The 22,889-nt window shown below is 37.0% G+C and overlaps 1 protein-coding gene and 1 long non-coding RNA gene across 3 annotated transcripts in view; one reads left to right on the forward strand and one right to left on the reverse strand.

Moving 5' to 3' along the window:
• NR6A1 (nuclear receptor subfamily 6 group A member 1) overlaps positions 1–22,889 on the forward strand; it is a 201,312-nt gene that overhangs the window by 57,074 nt on the left and 121,349 nt on the right. The gene's annotated exons all lie outside the window — the stretch shown is intronic.
• LOC132427077 (uncharacterized) overlaps positions 1–22,889 on the reverse strand; it is a 50,929-nt gene that overhangs the window by 21,382 nt on the left and 6,658 nt on the right. The window lies entirely within an intron of this gene.

A 22,889-nucleotide genomic window follows, 5' to 3' on the forward strand; every position in this document is an offset into this window, starting at 1 on the left:
TGAATCCATGTTTCTCTGAGCCAGACTGCCAATGTTCTGCTTCATCCTTCTACTAACTCAACAGCAGAATCTTTTCTAGGAACCCTTTCTCCTACATACAGCCCTTGCCATCACTGAGCCCAGTGTCTACGCAGAGAACTATACATAGACACAGCTGATGACAAAGAGGATGATTGCTGTGCTGAGGAAATGGTATGGACTATGTTAAGGGAGAATAGAGAAAAGAAGGGTTAATTCTGCCTAGGAGTGAGTGCCAGGAAAGGCATATCTTTTAAATGGTCACATCTGATCTGGGCCTTGAAGGTTTAGTTGAATTTTTACTAGACTAAGAAGGAAAGATATTCAAAACTCTGTACAGGAAATCCTAGAGGCAGGGAAGTTCAGATAATGGTGAATAGTATTGAGAGTAACCCCTCAGAGCCTCAGTTAACTCATCTTTAAGATGCTGGACAAATAGCACTCGCTCTTCCTGTGCACTCAGCTGTGAAAATCACAGGAGGTTATGTATGTGAAAGTAACATGCAAATGTAACTGGTAGGTCTCTCTTCTCATTGCTCTTGGTTCATATGTGCTAAATAGAATAAATGAAGTACCTTATCATGATAGACTTCTCCAATTTGATTTTTATTTGGCTTTTTTTTTTCCCCTTTGAAGTGACTATAGTTTACATTTTTCGTATATTAATTGTTTGGGGAAGCAATATTAAAAGAGCACAGACTTCAGAGCCAGAATCTTGACTTTGCAACTTAATAGCTATGTGACCTTATTTAACCTCTTTGTTTCTCTGTTTCCTTATCTATAAAATGGAGATAATGATAGTATCTACCTCATAGGACTGTTCTGAGGACTAAATGAGGTAATACATGTCAGGTTTGTGTTTTTATATAAGTTATTTCAAAATGATTTAAATTGTTAAAATCATTTACAACTATTATTTATGTTACTAAATAAAATTGCATGTTTTGCCCAGAATTTGGTTTCCAGTGCATATACACTAATGTAAAAACCTTCTTTTATAATTAAAACAATGTCTGACTAGCTAATACATAATATACATATGTATATGTGTGTTTTAAAGACATTTTGAAATTAATGCTCTACCACTTTCTTTGTGACCTTATGTAAAGTTTTTATCTCCTATAAGCTTCGATTTCTTCAATCTGTAAAAATGAGAATAATGTTAGTACCTATCTCATATTGATTGTGAGAATTAAGTTAGGTATATAATTTAAAACTCTGTGGAAAGCTATGGATTCTCTCCCTAAATACATGCACGTAAACACAAAAATTTGAAAGGAGTTTCATTTATGGAATCTAAGAACCCATCCATAGCCTCCCTACGAACTTCAGGATGAGAAATTCTGACCAGAGCTTTAGACCAAGATTTTGCAATCTGTTGTCACTGGTGTAATATTGCTAGTTTTGGAAATCTCAATCTCCATCTTATTAGGAGTGGCTGCTTGCCAGCAGTAGTGCAGACTCACCAGCATCTAGTCACACCTTTCCCTATAGCATAACCTGTGCAGTATAACCTAGGACAATGATAACTATAAAGATGTAATATAATGATGGTCTCTGGAAGAGTGGATATTTAGACTTCATCAAGTTTTGTACGAATTGCAGGTACCAATCATTAATTAGTAACTCTGTGCTTGTACAGTTAGCAGCTTTCTAAAATAAGTTGCAGGAAGAGAAGTTAACACAAATATTTGAATGAATTTATCTTATTTTGCAGCAGTTCCCTATCTCGCGCCTCCCTGCAACAACTTCCCCAGCAACCATTTGGTTTGGATCTGATTCCAGCACTTTGACTACTAATTCTGGCTTTAAGTTAGGCTGAAAAATTGTGTTGTTTCAAGGCAAAGCTTACAAAGGAGGCTGCTAAATTCAGAGTATTTACTTGAATATTAGGAAGCGGGGAAAAAAGAGTCTGCCAAAGATTGCAGTTGTATATGGAATTATTGGTCTTTATTATATTTAGCCTGCTTGAGGTTTTTACCAAGGAGTTGAGAGGTAGGAATAGAAGCTTAAACTTAATAGCTTGGAACATTTTACTATTTGACATGGCAACTTTATATCAGGTTTCTTCAGCTATTTTAGATGAGTCTAGAAGACAGGAGGTGGGAGGCCAACTCAGTGAGATAGCAAATTGGTCAAGTGCCAAAGGCATTATGGGATGCACACTTCAAAGCCTGTCAAAATATTCTAGAGGCCACCTGAATTCTCCATCCTTTAATTACAGTGACTTCATGTGTTTTGAGGTATTACTATTTTAGATTATTTTGCAAACCCACTGGAAGCAGGACTCTGTTTTTCCATGGTAAATTAATTCACAGGATATCTGTTATCAGTGAACTCTTCTAAGTAACTCTGTACCAAGGATTGTTGTCTAGCTGAGACAAATGAGTACATAAATGAGTTAGGCATTGAAAGTTGTAAAAGAAATAGGAGCCCAAATCATGCAGTAGCTAATATTCATGGGAATTAAGGAATGAGCTGGAAAGAATATTGGGTTTTGTTACAGTGTGTGAAAAGTGTTGGAGGAGATTTTTGAGAGTCCTTTAGAGCAACAGGCATGTGTTTGCAACAACCAGTTAATGAAACAGTTAATGAAATAAACAAGAACAGCGATCAGAGGACTCAATCTTTCCTTTTTTATAATGAAACCCTGTTGATGTATCAGTAACATAGGACTTTGATTTCTCCTCTGGCCCATTTTATTTTATTGGGTTAAAAATTTAATCATATGGTATTTTATTGATGCTTTAAAAACTTGACCTCTATTGTTACAAAGTTTTTTATTGCCTCAGGTAGATTATAGCTTTGTGTTAAGGCATCATGAGTCACAAGTACTAATTAAGTATATTCATGCCATAACTTCTTAGTTATTCATAACATTTAGGTAAAATGCTTTTTAAATGTTGTTTTTCTTGACTGTTTCCAGCAAATAGTTGAATCTTTGCAAAATATGTCTTAAAAGTTTTATTTTTCTATGTATATTGTGTAGAAAAGCGATGCTTAGATCTGCTTTCATAAATGAAATAGCAGTGTACTTGGTTGGGTAAGCTATTAATACTTGACATACTGCTCTTAGACTTATGTCTCCATTGCTAACCTGAAATTAGACAATCCTGATGTTTGAGTGGGAATGCTAATAGTGGATAGGGGAAAACATTCTGGGATGAAAGAATAGAAAATAAGTTCCAGTCTATAGTTTTATAACTTTCAAAGCTATCAAGAGTCTTACAGGTCATTTAGTCTAATGATTTCCAAACCTGACTTTGTATCAGAATTAAAAGTGGCGGTGGTGGGGAATATAGGTTGCTAAAAATGCAGATTCCTAGGTATCACCCTAGACTTAGTAAATCAGATCCTTTAGGAATAGGTTCTGTAGTTTTCACAAGCCCTCGGAGGGTTCTGATGTAGCCATTCCACAGACATTTGGGAATCTCTGATTTAGGCTAAGATCTTTCTTTAATTGATAAGGAAACAGATGTTGAAGGGAAATGAAGTCACACAGCGAATCAAAATTGAAATCCTTGACTCTGTGTGTGTGCTTGCATTTTTTGTGTGTTCACTTATACCACACTACCTCTCCACCAATGAAAAAGCCAGTTTTTTGTGGATGTTTCCTAATGTCCTCTTGGGCATCTGCAGAGCACGTCAGGTCATCTGCCTGGCAAGTCAAACATCTTAGCCTTAGGGAGGCACTCAGAACCAGTGCAAACGGACCATTGACTTGAGTTTGGTATGCTGACCTGAAGCATTTGACTAAGTAAGCAATGCTGAGTGGTGTTGGCTTAGAAACTGTTCATGGTATGAAATGAGAAATAGCCGTAAGTGATCAAAACTCTGAAGGCCCTCCAGGCTCTGACATTTATCAGTTGCTGCTACACTTTAACACTTTTCTCTAATCAAAGGTGACTACCACTGGATGGAAGAGGCTTGCCCAACCTCTGGCTGTTCTCTGGGGAGGATTTTATTTTAATTGCCAGTGAGAAGTTAGGAATGATTTCAAAAAAGATCAAGAATCTCCAAATCCACTTCAGCTTGGGCTCCTGGCCAAGTGTCCATCCTCAGGAGGGAGTTGGTGTCAGCTGCTGCCTTGTGACTTGAAGTATTTTTTAAAAACCCAAAGCCATTACAGAAGTCTTTCCGGAGTTGGCAGGCAGGAGTAGCACCAGGAATCAAGGTCTGACACATGTCATCAGCCTGGAAAAAGTGGAGTTTGGACACTAATGATGGCTCTTGTCGAGCCTCAGTGTGATAAAGCCAGGAGGACTCAGCTTGGGGGTTAGTTTGCATAGGAGAGGAGTTATAGCTTAGAGAACACCTGCCAGGAGTTTTCACTGCCCCAGCTGTGTGTCAGTAACAAATCCTTCACCCTTGACTCCTGTCACTTCTTTTTAATGGGTGATGGTAGAGTCGCTAGATGGGTGAGGAAGAGAGGCATTTGGTTATATATCTAGCACATCTCCCTATTTGCTTGCTTTCTTGCCATTTAGTGTAGAACTAAATGTGTGTGGCCATACTCCAGGCTAGTGTTTTGTTCTGTCTACATCTGAAGGTGTACTGGGCCAGAGTCACAGGTCCTGTATTTCCCTAAATGCCCCTGCTGGTGACCACACAAATGTTTTGATTGAGAGTTACGAGAAAGCTTTTTTGCTGATATATCTCTCTGTTAGAAGTGTTATTTTCACATCCCATCTCTGCCATTAAGTAGCTCTCTGACTTCTGGTTTAACTTCTGCTTCTCATCTAGAGGTTAGTAATTATTTGTACTTATATCACAGGCTTGTGAGGATTAAGTGAAAGCAGCAGTATAAAAATACCTAGGACATAACATTCAAATTTCAGTTACTGTTACTATTGTAATTAATTATTTGGTCAAACTTCCTGCTTACTGGGAAGAATGGAATGAGGGGCTTCTAAATTATTGTCTTAGTGAATTCAGGAATCGTGGTCCAGAATGAATGTAAAATTGAAATCAGGAGACCCAGTCTTGACTATGCTGTATGTTACTTCAGTTTTCATAGTTTTCCATTAAGAAAAATTATATCAACCATACCCAAGGTCAGATCTCTAAGATCTTTTGCCATACAAAAACTCTACATTTGTAAAAATTATTGAGGTTTCCAGGAGCTTTTGTTTATTTGGATTATAGCTATCACTTTACTGTATTAGAAATTAAAACTGAGAAATTAAAATATTTATTAATTCATTTGAAATAAAAACAAACCCATTACATACCAACATAAATAACATTTTAAAATAAAAATAAGTATAGGGCTTCCCTGGAGGCGCAGTGGTTGGGGGTCCGCCTGCCGATGCAGGGGACACGGGTTCGTGCCCCAGTCTGGGAAGATTCCGCATGCTGCGGAGCGGCTGGGCCCTTGAGCCATGGCGGCTGAGCCTGCGCGTCCAGAGCCTGTGCTCCACAACGGGAGAGGCCACAACAGCGAGAGGCCTGTGTACCGCAAAAAAAAAAAAAAAAAAAGTATAAAAGTAGTTATTTTTTTCTCCAAAAAGCTTAGTGAGAACTGTGGGATTATTTTATATTTTTGCAGCTCTCTTTAATGTCTGGCTTTATAAAAGTCAACTGAATTCGCATATCTGCATGTATCTGCATCTGCTTTCTATCTGTTTCAATATGTTATTTTGGCTGAGGTATACAAAGAAAATCTGGCCTCTATCCATACATATATATGGAAAAGGGAGGAGAATTTTAATAGTTTCTTCAGATAATTGTATATATTATTATTTTTTTTAAAGATTTATTTATTTTTTTTGATGTGGACCATTTTTAAAGTCTGTATTGAATTTGTTATAATATTGCTTCTGTTTTATGTTTTGGTGTTTTGGCCGTGAGGCATGTGGAACCTTAGCTCCCTGACCAGGGATCAAACCCACACCCCCTGAATTGGAAGGCGAAGTCTTAACCACTGGATAGCCAGGGAAGTCCCTAGAAACACTTTTAAATATTGGGAAGCTGTGTTAAGCACACAGTGGCAGATATAAATTTTCCAAAATTCTAATTTTTGTTTAAAGCCTTGAATTTTATCATTGGCAACAAAGACTGTCAGTTATTCTCCTTGAAATGACATGCTCACTTTGTTCATTTTCAAGAAAATCTGTCAAACATCCAAGTCTGAATTACCATAATTTTCTGTTAGTTGTTCTTTCAAGTAGATTGGTGATCCATGAAAAAATTGGCTAGTTGAGTATACAACTCAAACAGTAGCTCAAAGTGCATTTCCTTTGGGACAGCCAGTGTACAGTAGAATTGCTTTATGTGTACTTACCATTTTTTTCACAAAATATAAAAAAACTATGTACTCAAGCGTCAAGATTTAATAAAACTGATAAATCTTATTGCTTCATCAAAGACATTCTTCAGTTAAAATGTCTGGGTTCCCCCCTCCCCTGCCGCACCTGTACCCCCCAGTGTGTGGCAGTGATGAATACAATGACTATCAGTATATTTTGGTGCCACTGCTTTAATTAGTGCTAAGGCCAGCGATTTAACTTAACACTGTCTTTGCCCCATCAGTGCAAATGTCAAGTGAAAAAGGCAAATAATGTCTTATAATTAGTACAGAAATAGCTTTGATCTTGCAGACTCTATGAAAAGGGTCTTGGGGACATCTATGAACCACACTTTGAGAACCACTACTATGGAGTTCCAAATGTTAGGAAACTCTAGGCAAGTGGTAGAAACTTCCTTAATCCCATCAGACTCAGAGGGCTGCTGTAGGCTGCTGGAGAGAAGACAACCTGTTCTGGGATCCCCAAAGGGCTTAGTTTGCACGTAGTGGAGCTCAGTATAGGTTGATCAATCAATATAAATTGCCAAATAATATATCTAACAATTTCTTTTTTGTGCTATACTTAAAAAGTCAGTTTTTTTATGTTCTCATGGTAAACACTGTGTATTTTCTGAGTCTTGCTGATCCTTCTGTTTGTTCAGTTACCTTTTTATAACGAAGTTAGTTCAATTTACTTAACAGATGGCAGTTGGACATGTGTTACTATGTGTGTTTTATTCTCATTGTGGGTAGATAAGAAGTAAATCACATGGGATTTGCTCTTTTATGATCTTGGGGAAAATAAGCAGTTAAACAACATATCAAGCGCTGTCCAGATGCAGAGGTGAATAGTACCTGGCATAGGGTTCAGTGTTTAGTAGGTATTTATAATAAATACTTCCTTTTCTTGAGCATCCTTTCAGTGTCAGGCATTGTGATTTTTTTTTCCAGCTTTATTGAGAAATAATTGACATATATCACTGTGTAAGTTTAAGGTGTACAGCATGATGGTTTGATTTACATATATTGTGAAATGATTACCACATTAGGCTTAGTTAACATTCACCATCCATTGTGATTTTATGTACATATACATATATGCACACACACACACAAATATACTATATTCAACATGTCACATATATGTAAGTATATATTTACAATAAAGTTTGTATAACTAGATAAAGTATATAGATACGTATTATATATGTATATGTAGTATATAAAAATCTATATACATATGTAAATCATTCACATTTAATCTTCACGACAGTTCTGCCAGGTATTTGGTATTACACTTACTTTATACATGAGACTCTAATAGGGGGTGTGATTTGCTCAATGTCACAGAACCTTGGTCTGTCTGCTGCCAAACTTTCCAGTATATGCCTAATTGCTCAGAGGGGTGAAAGCAATATGGGCTGGACTGGATAGAATTAATTATTTTCCCAAAGCAGATTTTTCCTAAAGCTTTCCTAGACATCTTCCTGGTATCTTGTCTTTCCTCCTTGATTCTATAACATTTCTCATGGTGTACCTTGTATTACAGTTGTGTAAACTCAGTGAAAACAAGCATTTTGTTCAGATATGTATCAGGCACTTGATAAATATTTATATAAACATATTTTATTAACAGTGAATTAAATTTAATTCATTGTTTATCTAAATAGTATATAAATGAAATCATTTAAATATAAAGTTAGTTTTTAAAATATGCTTAATATTTCCTTTTGAGATGTGACTAATAACCCTATAATCTGTCTACTCTAAAAGTTGCAGTATGCATCTGTTTTGGTGGAGCGGAGTGGGTTCAGATGTTTTATTTGCAACTCCTAGGTTTGAAAAGCAATGAAAAATATGAAGATTTTTGTTCATATTTCTAGTGTTGATTAAGTAGTACCCTTTTTGGCTCCTGAGAGATGGTTCTATGATAAGATAATTGGGGAGGGGTTGCTGATTTGAGTTGATACTACATTTACTTTCTGGATGAAGGCAGATGGAAGAAAGTTGTAAAAGTTCAGCTTGCTAGTCTTTTTAACATAAGAGATAGTCAGTTTGCAGCTTAATAAATCAATTTAGAGATCAAAGCACCCTCCATAAGGTGTCAGTCACAATAAAGCCAGTAACTGGCAGGGGGTTATTTATGTCTCCAAAATAAACAGTAATCAGAAGCAGCCAGTATGATAATTGTTCTATTTTTGTATAGTCTCTATAAAAAGATTATTTAAAGAGTAACATCTGTATAAGGGGCTGACCATAAATGCTTAGCTAGCATTGTGAGTGGAAACTTGAAGTCTGGGTAGAGAAAGGAGACTAGTTGTCAGTTCTTTGTAAGCCACATGCCAATTGGGTGTCTTTGCTTCCTAATAAACCCTCAGCTTATCTTTTTGTTTCTAGGAAGTACATAGGGCTGGAGTTCTTCCCTTTGGGGCTTTCTTAATACCATCTCAAATTTTTATTTCCAGTGGAGTCTTAACTAAGTTATATGAAAGCAAACCAACTAAAGGAATTTATCCCTAAGTTCAATTCTTAAGTCTTTCAGAGATACTTGGTTACACAAATGAATTCGTGAAAATTATGGCTTTTAGAAGTAGAATATTTGTGTTGCTCTAGGATGTGGAGGTGAGGAGAGGGCATTTCTGGCAAATTACAGCTTAGTCCATGTAAATCGAAGGGAGTGAGGAGTGCTGAGGAGGTGAGAGAAGTAACACCCTTTCTTTGTGTTATCTTAGTTAATGCTTCCAACAACACTTCTGATAAGGTAGTGGTTATTGCATTTGTCACTGCACTGAGATATGCTGTCCCACTCCACTGTTTTCCAGTTGACCCTAGAATTGCTTGGTTTGCATATACCAAAGTAATTTAGTATATATGTTGTCCAGTCACATGACTATATTAATTTAACAGTGGTGCATATTGCTAAATATATCAGATCAACTAGGTTGTGTCATTTGATTGAAATACTAAATTATGCAGTAACTGACAGGTGGTTAGATGTACATACCAAACATAGGACTTTACTCCATGAAAAAGCTGTTGATTAGCTTTAAATTTGTATGTGTACTAGGTCTAATATTGTGTAGGGATCTGGCTCATTTAGGAAGAATGTCAGCTTTTAGGCATGAGAGCATGGCCTTAAAATGGTTGTGAACTTTAAAGAAAATGTAATTGGGGTGGGATTTATTCAGACATTGACAGGCAATAAAAATCAACATATGAAGGGTTTAAATTTTCAGTTGAATGTTCTTTTAAAAATGGCTTAGAGGGGCTTCGCTGGTGGCACGGTGGTTGGGAGTCTGCCTGCCGATGCAGGGGATGCGGGTTCATGCCCCGGTCTGGGAGGATCCCACATGCCGCGGAGCGGCTGGGCCCGTAAGCTGTGGCCGCGGGGCCTGCGCGTCCGGAGCCTGTGCTCCGCGGTGGGAGAGGCCACAGCGGTGAGAGGCCCGTGTGCCGCAAAAAAAAAAAAAAAAAAAAAAAAAAAAGGCTTAGGAATGTACAGACCTTCTTATTTAAAAAACTGTCTAGTGTATTTTCTTTAGGATTTATTTAAATCAAAATGAATTCCACTTTTCCTTTTGGTCACTTTTATGCTAGCATTCTCAGTCTTCTGCCCCCTTTCAAATGTTGGGGGGCTTACGGGCATTCTAAATATGTAGACTCTTTTTTTAAACTACACTTTTTAGGTCTTTTGCCTGTTTCTACTATTACTACTTTGAGTCTTGCATAAATTTCTTTTTTTTTTTTTGCATAAATTTCTTATGTTTAATGGGATCATTATGGCCAAAAAATGTACGATTGAAATAGACATTGGCAAACTATTTAAGAAAACAGAAAAGTAAAGCCTAGATCTGATTATTAATGGTGAAAGGAAAACCTAACAAGTGAAGAATAATGCTATCTGAGTTCAGAGTATTAGATACATTGGGAGGAAAAGGTTACAAGGGAATCTGTGGGCTGCTGTAAATGTTCCATAATTTTGTTCTGGGTGGTAGTTACATGTATGTATACATATGTAAATATTAATCAGACTTATTTAAGGTTTGTTCACCTTACTGTGTGTAAATTATACCTCAAAAAGTAAAATAGTAATAATCTTTTCTGAAGCAAATGTGGCAAAATCTTGATCATTGTTGAATAGGAGTTGATAGTTCATTTTACTATTATCACTGTTTTTATGAAAATTTAAAATGTTTCATGATAAAAATGAAATGAAAAATCCTGTCACTCTAAACAAGTCAAATTACATCTACTTTATGAGAGCTACAAGTGGTTTTTTATTCTCTCTTTTCTTTAACCTGTCATTTTTCATATTTGGAATTTTGTGTTTTATTGGATATTACTGGAGAGGAGAATGAAATCTTGTTTTTATAATATCACTTGTTGAAAGAGGACAAATCCGGTCTTGATCTTAAAACCAGCTTATATGTAAATTCTTTCCATTCTTGAATCTGAGTGGAGAAAAGTCGGACCACTTAGCTCTATTAAGTTCTAATTTAGCATCAGTTTTAAAGGGTCTTTCATAAGTCTATCTAATACTTATTGAGGATTTGCCATATATTTGGTATTGTGAGGAGTATCTTGTGGGGTGATGTTACTATTTCACTTAGCATTTGAGGACACTGAGGATCTGACGTCAAGTAAGTTGTCCAAGTTCTCATGGCTGAAGTAGGGAGGGCTCCCCATTCTTGGCCTCCAAAGGATACTATCCTAAGCTGCCAATGTCAGAGTATAAATATGAAGAAAATTAGCATTCTTTGTAATTGACTCTTTATTACCACAAAAGGATAATCACTAGTTTAAGAGACATTCATGTACTGTTTTAGATGTCTTTTTAGAGCTTGTGTTGAGTGGCCTTTAAAATCTCAGAATCATTTCTAACACTTTCTTAATACCTTGGCAACATGGCTTTGTCCTTTAAAACAAAATCTGGGGTAAAGGGAAATACTTATTTCCCTGTTGTATGAAAAAGACTATTTGTAGGTCATCTTTTTTAAAAAAGGCAAGAACTTCTCTCTCTAAACCACATTAGAACCCACGCCAACTTGGTACAGGGCCCTTACCAGAGTAATGATGTCAGAATTTGAAAGAGTACATAGTGCAGCTGCCAGAGCTCACACTGTTTAATTTCAACACTGTCTGTCTGCCAGAGTCCACAGCTTGATAAATTTTTCTGTATGTACCGAATTATAATCACATATATTTATCTCATTGGGGGAGGGGAAATAAAGAATTATTGTTAGATAAACTTAACTGCTTTCTGAGGTAATGGTGCTGTTTTGCCTCTCACATACTTCTGAGCATCCCCCCCAGCCCCGCCCAACTCCCAAGTATTTATTATCCTGCGTGAATTTTTCCAAAATGTGACACTGAGGGGCAATTCACACCTTGCCTAGTTTATGTTTTGTGAGGAAACCCTTCCCTTTGCATGGTTCTCTATTCAGAAAGTTCCACGTGCTACATTCCATCCATTTGCCAAGTCTTGGACTCTTATCCATACTTATTTGAGTATGCAATTACACATTACACATACTGGCAACAGCATACTTCTCCCGGCCTCTCTTAGAGAAAGCTCAAAGCTAGAGGAGCAAATCCAGATGGTCTTGAGTCTGGCATCCTCAATTCAGAATTCTAGATGGCAAGACTTCATTTGGAAGCGTACCAGGCTTACTCAGCACCTGTTCTTGCTAACATCACATTTTTATGACCAGAGATTCTGGAGTTTTCCTCCTTTGCTGAGCAGAAAGAACACCACACCAGAGCTGCATGGGAAGAGGCTCTCCATCATTTGAGGGAAGTATTTAATTTGCTTCCACAGGCATGCAGAGGAGGATAGCCTTGCTGCTCGGAGTTAAGTCTGGGATGAGAGCGGGTGCTACTGCAGCTGCAGCTCCTTAACCAAATCTGGCCTTGTTTAATTTTTAAATAGTCTTAAAATGTTTTGGCATCAACATAAGTGAACCATTACAGGCTCTCTGGCACCTAACATAGTACCTTTTACAAGGGGGAGGTGCTCAATGACTAAATTCAGTCACCATTTATTGAACTCTCTGTGTGTACTGGGCAATGTACTAGATGCTAGCGATGAATAAGATCTTTTTTCAAGAAGCCCACAGTCTGGTAGAAGGCATAAACTCTTGAACAGATAAGCTACAATTCATTGATTTTATTTGTTGTCGATGCAGTTCAGTATTTTGTTCATTTTGTGAGTCCGCTACAAAAACCAGTCCACAGGATTGACATCGTGACCTAAGAACAAGCATGGGATTTCTTTTTAATTCTAAAATATGGTACTCGCTGGCATTTTTGCCTCTTTAGATACCTCTTCTGACTTGCCCAGGAAGGAATGAAGATTTGTGGAGTGTGGAAAGATGTCAGAATAATGCAGAAAGACCTTTCTAAGAAGGCTTCCAGAATTGATTATTCTGTTCTAAGCAGTCTTTATCTAAAAAAGATAGGAGGATGTACCAGTCTCTCTAGATAGCTCTGTTGGTTATCAGGCTCTTGTAAGGTAAAAGTAGGAAAAATTATATCCTTCTCTCTGTGCAACGTAGGCTTCCTTCATCTGAATTGTTGCACAGTTAGGGCAGAGCCAGAAAACACATTTTTCCCCCCTATTTCTGGACAGATGAGGTCATATTTCCTTAGTAGTGATAACAGTTCTTGTGTATAACTTGTTATTCTTTCAGCCTTTTTCCCTCCATTTTTGAGGATGAGTATTTGAATATTTTCATTGGGCTTCTCTTATCCATAAGAAGAATGTTAAATTGTTTATGTCCAAACTTATTTCCCCATTGCTTTTTTTTTTTTGACCGTGCTGCGCAGCTTGTGGGATCCTAGTTCCCCGACCAGGGACCGAATCCAGGCCCTCGGCAGTGAAGGCATGGAGTTGGACCGCCAGGGAATTCCCTCCCCATTTCTTTGATGCAGAAGTCTCAGACAAAACATGTATACTGCTGGTATTAAAATAATAACAGCTTATACTTATATAGTACTTATGTTCCAGGTTTTGTTTTTAGAGCTTTACAAATAAAGCAATTAAAAAGAAGGTTGTTTTATCCTCACAACAGTCCAGTGAGATAGATGGTTATTATTTTTTACATTTTAAAGATAAAAACAGGAAGGCAAAGTAAGGTAAATAACTTGCCCAAGATCACATAGCTAAGTGGCAGAGCCAGGATTTAAATTCAGGAGTTTCAGACCCATTGTGTTCTTAATAAGTGCACTATACCATTTCATATGCAGTTTGACATTGAATGATACAGAGTTCCCTAAAAGTAGGGGATAATAATAATATCTACCATTTGTGTGCCTCCTATAGCTAGGCATTATACATGTCACTTTACTTCTTTTCAATCTTAATGGGTATGTGAATTGGTCCCATTTTGCAGATGATAATATCAGCATTTATGGAGAACGTAACTATGGGTCAGGCATTGTATTTAAGTGCTTTACTTTGTATTATCTCATTTAATGTTCACAGTAGTTCTGTGGATCATTACTATTCTCATTCTGGATATGAGAAAACTGAAGCTAGAGATGGTCACTTTCCTGGAGTAAAATAGCTAAGGAGGTCTCTTGCCTATTTTTGCTGTATACCTGAAACTAACACCAATATTGTTAATCAGCTATACTCCAATATAAAATAAAAAATTTTAAAAAAATAGCTAAGGAGAGATAGAAAGTTAAGATTTAAATACAGGTTTGCCTTCTCCAGACCCCAAGCTCTTGATACCACATAATACTTAAAGAGAAGCAATAATTAGCTATAGATATTCCAATGATAAGGCGAATCTCAGAAGACTGAGCCTAGCTCCAAATCTGTTTCTCGTCTTTAATCCTCACATAGTTTGTTGATTAATTGTGAGCCTTTCTTTTCTTCTTCATGTGCTCATAATAGAGAAACTTGAGGTGTCACAGATAGTCTTCTTGTTTGAACACAGGAGATCCTTGTCTATCTGATTTAGTGAACTTGTCCTTTATTAAGGCTTTGAATTTTTCTTTAATTCCATTTGCTGGACTCATCACTCTTTATAGATTTGTTTCTGTTATCTTCACAGGAATTTCTAGAAGTTATAGTGGGGAAAATCATAAGCATCTATGAGGTTCTGTTTTTGAAATACTGCACTTTAGTGTATCTTTATCTTCCTTTGGATTGTAAGTTTATTTTCTTTACCACCTAAGATGTGGTGTTGGAGATTTTTGTTTGTTTTAAATTAATTTTTAATGTGAGAACCTTTACGTGTCTGTCCCGTTGAGTCTCCGTAGTTGCATTCAAGTCTTGAATCTCATGTATCACCCATTTCCATTGGCAGAGTCATATCTAATAATTTCAGAAATGAGTATGTTTTCTGTCCCTTCTTCCTTTTCTAAATATATTTCCCTTTTCTATCATTCTAGATTTTCTCTTCTTTCTCTTCAATCGGTTGGTCACTTAGATTTATTAAATCTACCTCCCAAATACCTATCAAACTCTGGCCCAAAGTACTCAGCATCACTAGATATCAGAATAATGAAAAAATTTTAAATAATGGCCACCAGAATGGCTAAAATTAAAATAACAAACAAAAAAACTGACCATTTAAAGCATTGCAGAGAACAATTGTAACACTCAACTTCTGCCAGCAGAAGTAGAGTGTAAGTTGGTACAAACATTTGAAAACTCTTCAGGAGTACCTTTGCAAGTTGAACATAAGCAATTCCATGTCTAGGCATATACCCAACAAAAATGGATAAAGTGTATGCTGAAAGAACATTTATGAGAATGTTCATAACAGCATTATTTGTAATAGTCCCAAACTGGAAACAACTAAATATCTATCAACAATAGAATGGGTAAATGAATTGTGGTATAATCTGTAAAGTGGAATACTGTACAAACTGTCACAGTATGCAGCAGCATGGATGAATGTCCTATACAAAATGTTGAGCAAAAGGAGCCAGACACAAAAGATTATAGTCAGAATAGTGGTTACGTTTACTGAGAGGATATAATGACTGTGAGGGGGTACAAAGGAGGTTTCTGAGGTATTAGTAATACTCTATATCTTGATTTGGGTGTTGGTTCCACAAGTGTGTTCACTTTGTAAAAATTCATTGAACTGTACATTTGAGATGAGTGTGCTTTACTTTTTACACTGGAACAAACACAAATTTTAAAAAGCTAGGCAGAAGCTTGGTTTAAAAGTTTGAGGGGAAGCATAGGGCTCAAGGACTTGTGTTAAGAGACCATTTCTAGTTAATGACTTGGAGTTAGTCACTTAACAGAGGCCTTAAATTATAACTTTTTAAAATTTACAGTAAAGGGCTGGAAGGAATCACACCAAACCAATAATACTTTGGGTCAAGAGTAGGGTTGTGAGAGAATTGGTGGGGTTTTACCTTTTATTCTGTTTAGTACTTCTCACATTTTGAGTTATTTTTCAATAATATTTTAAGCATGCTTTTTTAAAAAGCAATTTTAGTGAAGGAAATGTTAAGTAAGTAGCATGACAAGTAATAGTGAAAGATACTTGAGGTCAAGTGGAACTTCGGTGCCCTGCAAATCAGATCTCATTTAGCCATAGTTATTTTACAGTTCAGTAAAACAGCAAGAGAATTGCTCAGAGGTTGAATAGAGCAGAATGTCAAAATAAAACAAGCCCTGGCCTCCCATTTGCATCTTAAAAAAAAAAAAAAAAAAACTGTGGTAAAAAACACATAACGTAAAATTTATCATCTTAACTTTTTAAAAATACATAGTTCATAAGTGTTAAGTATGTTCATATTGTTCATCAACAGATCTCTAGAACTTTTTCATCTTGGAAACTTGAAACCCTGTATCCATTAAACAACTCCCCATTTTCCCTTCTTTCAACCCCTGGTAACCACCATTCTACTTGTTTCTATGAATTTGACTACTTTAGATAGCCCATATAAGTGGCAGTATACAATACTTATCTTTTTTTGACGGGCTTCTTATTTCACTTAGCATAATGCCCTCAAGGTTCACCTGTGTTGGAGCATGTGACAGCCTTTGGTCTTTACTGCCACTATTGTGGTCAAAACCATCATTTTTTTCATCTGAATGATTGCAGTAGCCTCAGTATTCTCCTTGCCTCCAGTCTTGCCCACCTCTAACTTACCTTCTACCCAGTGGCTAAATGCAAATTTGACTTTAAAACTTGATGCCCTGACTGCCGTTAAATAAAATCTAAATGCTTTCAGCTGACAAAGGCTTTCACTTATGGGGCCCTAATACACTAGTTCCTAAATCACATCCGTTTCCTTATTGCTCCCAAACTAGGTACACCGTTTGCTCCCAAGCTAGATACACATCTTAATTTTTTTCTTGATCATACTGTTTCATGTTCCCAATCTGTATTTGTTGACAGTGAATCATGAATGAATCATGACTTTTAGTGAGGCACTTTGTCATTTATGACTCTCATTCAGCTGTATGAGGGACTTAGTATTTTCCCATTTTACAGCTGAGGCAACTGAGGCTCAGAGAATTTTAGTTAGAAATTCTTTGATTAAACCCATGTTTTCATACTGTCTCTGCTTTTTCTCTACATTTTACTGCCTGCCCAAAATTAAGGATCTTTTCTGGTGAATTCTAGTTATCTGTTATCAAAAGGTAACCATGAATTTCTAGGAACTATTAAAGCAGAACAAGTGCCTTAAAATAATGTTAATGATAATTTTGCTTTACTATTTACAACAGGCTTTCACATTCACATATAATAATCCAGAGATGCTGTTCTTTTAAGATATTATATATCCTTTTAAATAACATTACAATATAAGCATAGAGCATTGGTGCAATGGACACTAGTCTATTTTAGCAAACACTGAATGTATTTCTCCAAATTAGACTATATTGTTTATACTTAAGTAAATTTTTAAGAGAGATTATATAGTTATTTCTGCTTTTTCTGGAGACTTGAAGCCTAATAAATAAATGATGTCTAGCTATTTTTAAAAGTTCCATGCATAGTTTAGACTGCATACTTGCTGACATTCAGAAATCTATTTTCATCATATGTAAAATTACATCGTACTGTCCCATATTCTTGTGATCCTGGAAACTAGTTCTTTTCAAAGTTAGAAGCAGAAAAAAATTTATCTAGTCTTTGAAAGGAAAAATTTTAAAGAAGGAAAAAGTCCCACCAAACCATAGAAAATCAAACTGCTATAGTGAACTGAGCAGTTCGCCTAGGAACCAGTCGTCTGGACTGTGCTGTTTCTTAGCAGTTTTGACAGTGGACAAGCTTTCCAAGCTTCAATATCTTCATCAGTAAAATAGGTGCTAATAACAGTACTGGATTCTTTAGATGGTTGTGTTTATTAAATGACATGTTTAGAAAAACATTGCACAGGTTCTGACATGTAGTAGACCCTTGATAAATGTTATTTGCTATTATTTGGGGAGGGCGTATTTTTGAAACATATTAGGTATATATAAGTATCAAAGTCTTAGCAGATGGGAAGCTTTACCAGAAATCTGACCTTTCACACTGAGCTGATCAGCTTTCATTTTTGGACCATGCCGTTACTGTGACAATTTCTCTTCTGTGTGATATACATATTCTCAAATATCTGCAGGAAACCTGGGGCATCATTTTCTCTTAAGGAGAAATCCGTCTTGTCAGACTGAAATTAAGCAGGATTTACAGGGAAAATTACAAAGAAATGAAAACTGATAGTAATTTTATTAGCTATTCTGTGGGAAGTAAAAGTTTTTTTTCTTCCTGTCAGTGTTTGAATTCCTCTTGACTGTAGGTACTTGGGTAAACATTACTTTGTGCTGGTATGAGGCCATGTAAGTGGAATCTGTTCAATTGGATTTTACTGACATTGGGCTTTTTTTTTTCTTTCTTAAGAAATTTTGATTTTTAAGTTGATTATTCAGTACAGTGTGTGTCCTCAAAGGTTTTCCTTTTTCTAGTTAAGGCCTGAAATATTTAATGTTTCAGCAATTAGGCAGGGCAAATGTTACATGATGTAAGAGGGCCAGATTGGGAAGCATACTAAAGGCAAGCTTTTTGAGGAAAGAACTCTTTTTAATGACTTTGGATCTCTTATACATAAAAGTACCTGAAACAAAGTTGTCATTCAGTAAAGCTTTGTTGAATAAGTGATATTATTGGTTATTTTCTTGTCTTGGTAAGAATTTATAGGACTTCCCTGGTGGCGCAGTGGTTAAGAATCTGCCTGCCATTGAAGGGGACACGGGTTCAATTCCTGGTCTGGAAAGATCCCATATGCCGCCGAGCAACTAAGCCAGCGTGCCACAACTACTGAAGCCCACACACTCTGGGGCCCATGTGCCGCAGCTACTGAAGCCTAGAGCCCGTGCTCCGCAACAAGAGAAGCCACCGCAATGCGAAGCCCGTGCACCGCAAGGAAGAGTAGCCCACGCTCACCACAACTAGAGAAAGCCCGTGCGCAGCAACGAAGACCCAACGCAGCCAAAAAAAGAAAAAAAAAAAAGAATTTATAGTAATTTCTATTATAAATTTGGGAAACCAAAAATTTATATCCATAGTTAATACTCTTTGCTCACTCCTAAAATTTGAAAATAATTCAGGTGTGAAAATACTGATTTTGTGCATTTTAATTTATCACCACAGTTTTCCATGTTGTTTTTCTCGCAAAGGTGGGATTAATTCTTGATTCATGTCATTGTTTCCAAGTAATGAACACATCTACAAGATAGAGTGATTTGATTTGATTTGTTTTTACTTCTGAGATTTGGGGAGCCTAATGTTCAGCTTCCCTGTATCCTGTTGGAAGGTTTTCAAGATTTCTGTCAACTGCCTATCATTTTCAAGGGTGTATAATTTATCTTACTAGGGAGTTTCTTCTATTTTCTTGTCCTTATTTCACTTTGAGTTTTCCTTTAGAACTCTTCTTTTTTCATTATTGAAGAAATGGAAACCTTATTATATTTGGGTACCAGCTAATTATGTATAGCACATTCTCAGTGTTATGAGCTTAGGGTGAGACAGGTGCTATCAGTTCCTGTTAGTAGGAGTGTAAATTGGTCAAACTAAAAAAATTATCAGAAATGTAGTTAGTGATTTCTGTATAAATATGTTCACTAAAGTATTACTTATAATAGAAAATAACTAGAAACCACCTGGATATCTAAAAAATATGTCATTTTTACAGACTTTTAAAAATGCTTTTAAGGGAACAAATTAGAATATAAAATTGTATATAAAGAATTGATTCCATTGTATATGAACTACACCAAGATATTAATAAGAATTTTCTCTGTAAGTGGGGTTATAGGTGACAAATTTTCTTTACATTTTTTTATTATCCAAATTTCTGTATAGATCAGGTGTTAGGAATATAATGACAAAAACTCCTGGTATTTTAAAAATCACTGATAACTACAAAAGAAGACTAGAGGGAAATTTATTGACAGTGGTTATCTTTAGATAGTGGGATGATGAATAACTTTTTTTTAGATTATGAATAACTTTTTGTCTTCATATTTTTGTGCTTCTCAGTCTATCTTCAGTAAGCATACTATTTTTATAAGATGAAAAAATAAGTTATTTTATAAAGTATATCACTATAGTCAACCAGGAATTTTCTTTCTCTATGAGACTTCCATAATGATCTTTAGGGGAAAGACATACTTTCTTTGCCCTGCTTGATGGCTTTGGTAGACTTGAGAATACAAATCTTTTTTTTTTTTTCTCTAGTTGTGGCGAGTGGGGGCTACTCTTCATTGCGGTGTGCGGGCTTCTCATTGGGGTGGCTCCTCATTTTGTGGAGCAGGGGCTCTAGGGCAGGCGCGGGCTTCAGTAGTTGAAGCACACAGGCTCAGTAGTTGTGGCTCACGGGCTTAGTTGCTCTGTGGCATGTGGAATCTTCCCAGACCAGAGATCAAACCCATGTCCCCTGCATTGGCAGGCGGATTCTTAACTACTGCGCCACCAGGGAAGTCCCTCCAAATTTTAGTTATGTTTCTTCTATACAATTTCTGATTAAATTAACTGAAACAGTAATACTGCTGGAGATAAAGTGCTCTACCTTTTGAAATCTGTGTGAGTGCAGTGATGCATTTCACCATTAACATCCCAACTTCAAAGTATTTTTCTCACAGTATTCTTGCTATCTTGTGTTTAGCATATACAACCAGAAACTTCAGTAATCAGAAGTAGCAGTTGATCCGTTAATGGATCTTGCTCTGCTTAGCTCTTAACGTCTGAAATAAATATTTTAGATATACATAAGCCTTTAAAACCTGTTATTTTTTTTAAAAAACTAGAGTGATTCTCATATACATGGATATAAAAGCAGAATGGATAATAGTAATATCCGCTATTTGTAAAACTTTAGCTATGTTTGTCAAACATTTGTGGTATTCCAGGCACTATGCTAGACGCTGACAAACATATTTTTCACAGCAGTTCTTTGAAGTAGTATTATTTTCCCTTTTTTCTCCTAGAGGAGGTATCTAAGGTTCAGAGAGGCAGATTTGTCTTGGGTCATGCAGTCGGTGAGTGCTTAAGCTGAGACTGGATTCCAGTCTTTGTGACTATGATGCTTGAAGGACAGGACCTTTGTCTGGTTTGCCATTGTATATTCAGTGCCTACAACAACGCTTGGCATATATACTAAGCATTCAACAGATAGCCTTTGAAAGAATGAACTATATACCTAGAAGCTTTTAAGTGGCCAAGCAGAAGAGATTGTCTGTTCTAGTAATATAGGATTATACATAGAAGTGAGCCTGATAAAATGTAATGCTATTAGAAAGCCAAATGGAGATACTTCTAACAAAATCTAGGTCATAGTAACAGATGACCAGATTGGGAGCCTTTTTTTTTTTTTTTTTTTTTTTTGCGGTACGTGGGCCTCTCACTGTTGTGGCCTCTCCCGTTGCGGAGCACAGGCTCAGCGGCCACAGCTCACGGGCCCAGGTGCTCCGCGGCATGTGGGATCTTCCCAGACCGGGGCGCGAACCTGTGTCCCCTGCATCGGTAGGCGGACTCTCAACCACTGCGCCAGCAGGGAAGCCCGGGAGCCTCGTTTTTGATTTAACTGTATAATTTGTTCTGAGTACATTTGCCAGCTCTCTTTTCCAGTTGACCTTGCTATTCAGTGAACAAAGGAAAAGCAAAATACACATGATATTGGGTCCTTGCCGGTGGGGAAAAAAAAATCTGTGTGGAAACCCAAGTTCTGTAAGTGTCAAGGAACAAGAATGGGAATTTCTTTTTGTTTGTTTGTTTGTTTTTTTGTTTTTTTTTTCGTTACGCGGGCCTCTCACTGTTGTGGCCTCTCCCGTTGTGGAGCATAGGCTCCAGACGCGCAGGCTCAGCGACCATGGCTCACGGGCCCAGCCGCTCCGCGGCATGTGGGATCCTCCCGCACCGGGGCACGAACCCGTGTCCCCTGCACCGGCAGGCGAACTCTCAACCACTGCGCCACCAGGGAAGCCCGGGAATTTCTTGATTGGGATTTGGGTACTGGGAGCCTCAGATTCTGTGGAAATAACATTGTGCCATTGTGGTATATGGAGATACTTTATTGTTAACAGCAACTTCTTATATAGTCCTATGACAACAAAGACTAAATGCCAATTGGAAGAGAGGTTAATATTTAGATACCTCATAGACATGGTACTAGTTTGTACGATAAATTGTTACAGAAGCCCGGTTTTGACTCTAGCCCTAGCCCTGCCTTCTTTTCATGTTTATCATCCATGTCTGAAATATTCTTGGTTGCTAAGAGCTAGCTGAGTCATGGGTTGAGCATTAGCTAGCTGTGTGGTCATGATGTCATAGCATGCGCCATTAAAGGAAATGGTAAGTGCTAGGAATTTAGTCTTAAGGAAGGGGGTGAAGGAAATATGTATCACACCTAATGCTTCAGTGTATCACGGTCTGCTCCTGGATTGTTTTTCTATGTTCAGACACCCTTTACTCTTTCCCCTCCAGAAATGTTCTTGTTTTTAATCATCATCTGTCAAAAGGAGACTGAATTTTTGTATGAGATAGTGGTTTGCCACAGATCTGAGTAATGGTCACTGTGAAACCACCCTATGTTTGTTTGAAGGTGTTGGGTTGGCCAAAATTTTTGTTCGGTTTTTCTGTAAGATGGTTCTAGTAGCACTTAGTTGTCTTTAACCTCATTCGAAACGATTTTGTTAGCTTATAGTGTGACAGCTGTCGTATCAGCGTGCATTTAAAAAAACAGCTTATCAAAATTGGTGAATTTTTATGTAGCCATTTTAATATTAAAGATGGAAAAAAAAGCAACATTTTCAGCATATTATGCTTTATTATTGCAAGAAAGGTAAAAATGCAGCTGAAATGCAAAAAAAGATTTGTGCAGTGTGTGGAGAAGGTGCTGTGACTGATCAAATGTGCTAGAAGTGGTTTGTGCAGTTTTATGCTGGAGATTTCTCGCTGGACGATGCTCCACGGTCGGATAGACCAATTGAAGTTGATAGCGATCAAATTGAGACATTAATTGAGAACAATCAACGTTATACCACGCGGGAGATAGCCGACATACTGAAAATATCCAAATCGAGCGTTGAAGATCATTTGCACCAGCTTGGTTATGTCAGTCGCTT

The sequence above is a fragment of the Delphinus delphis genome, chromosome 6 (assembly GCF_949987515.2).
Source record: "Delphinus delphis chromosome 6, mDelDel1.2, whole genome shotgun sequence".
NCBI lineage: Eukaryota > Metazoa > Chordata > Mammalia > Artiodactyla > Delphinidae > Delphinus > Delphinus delphis.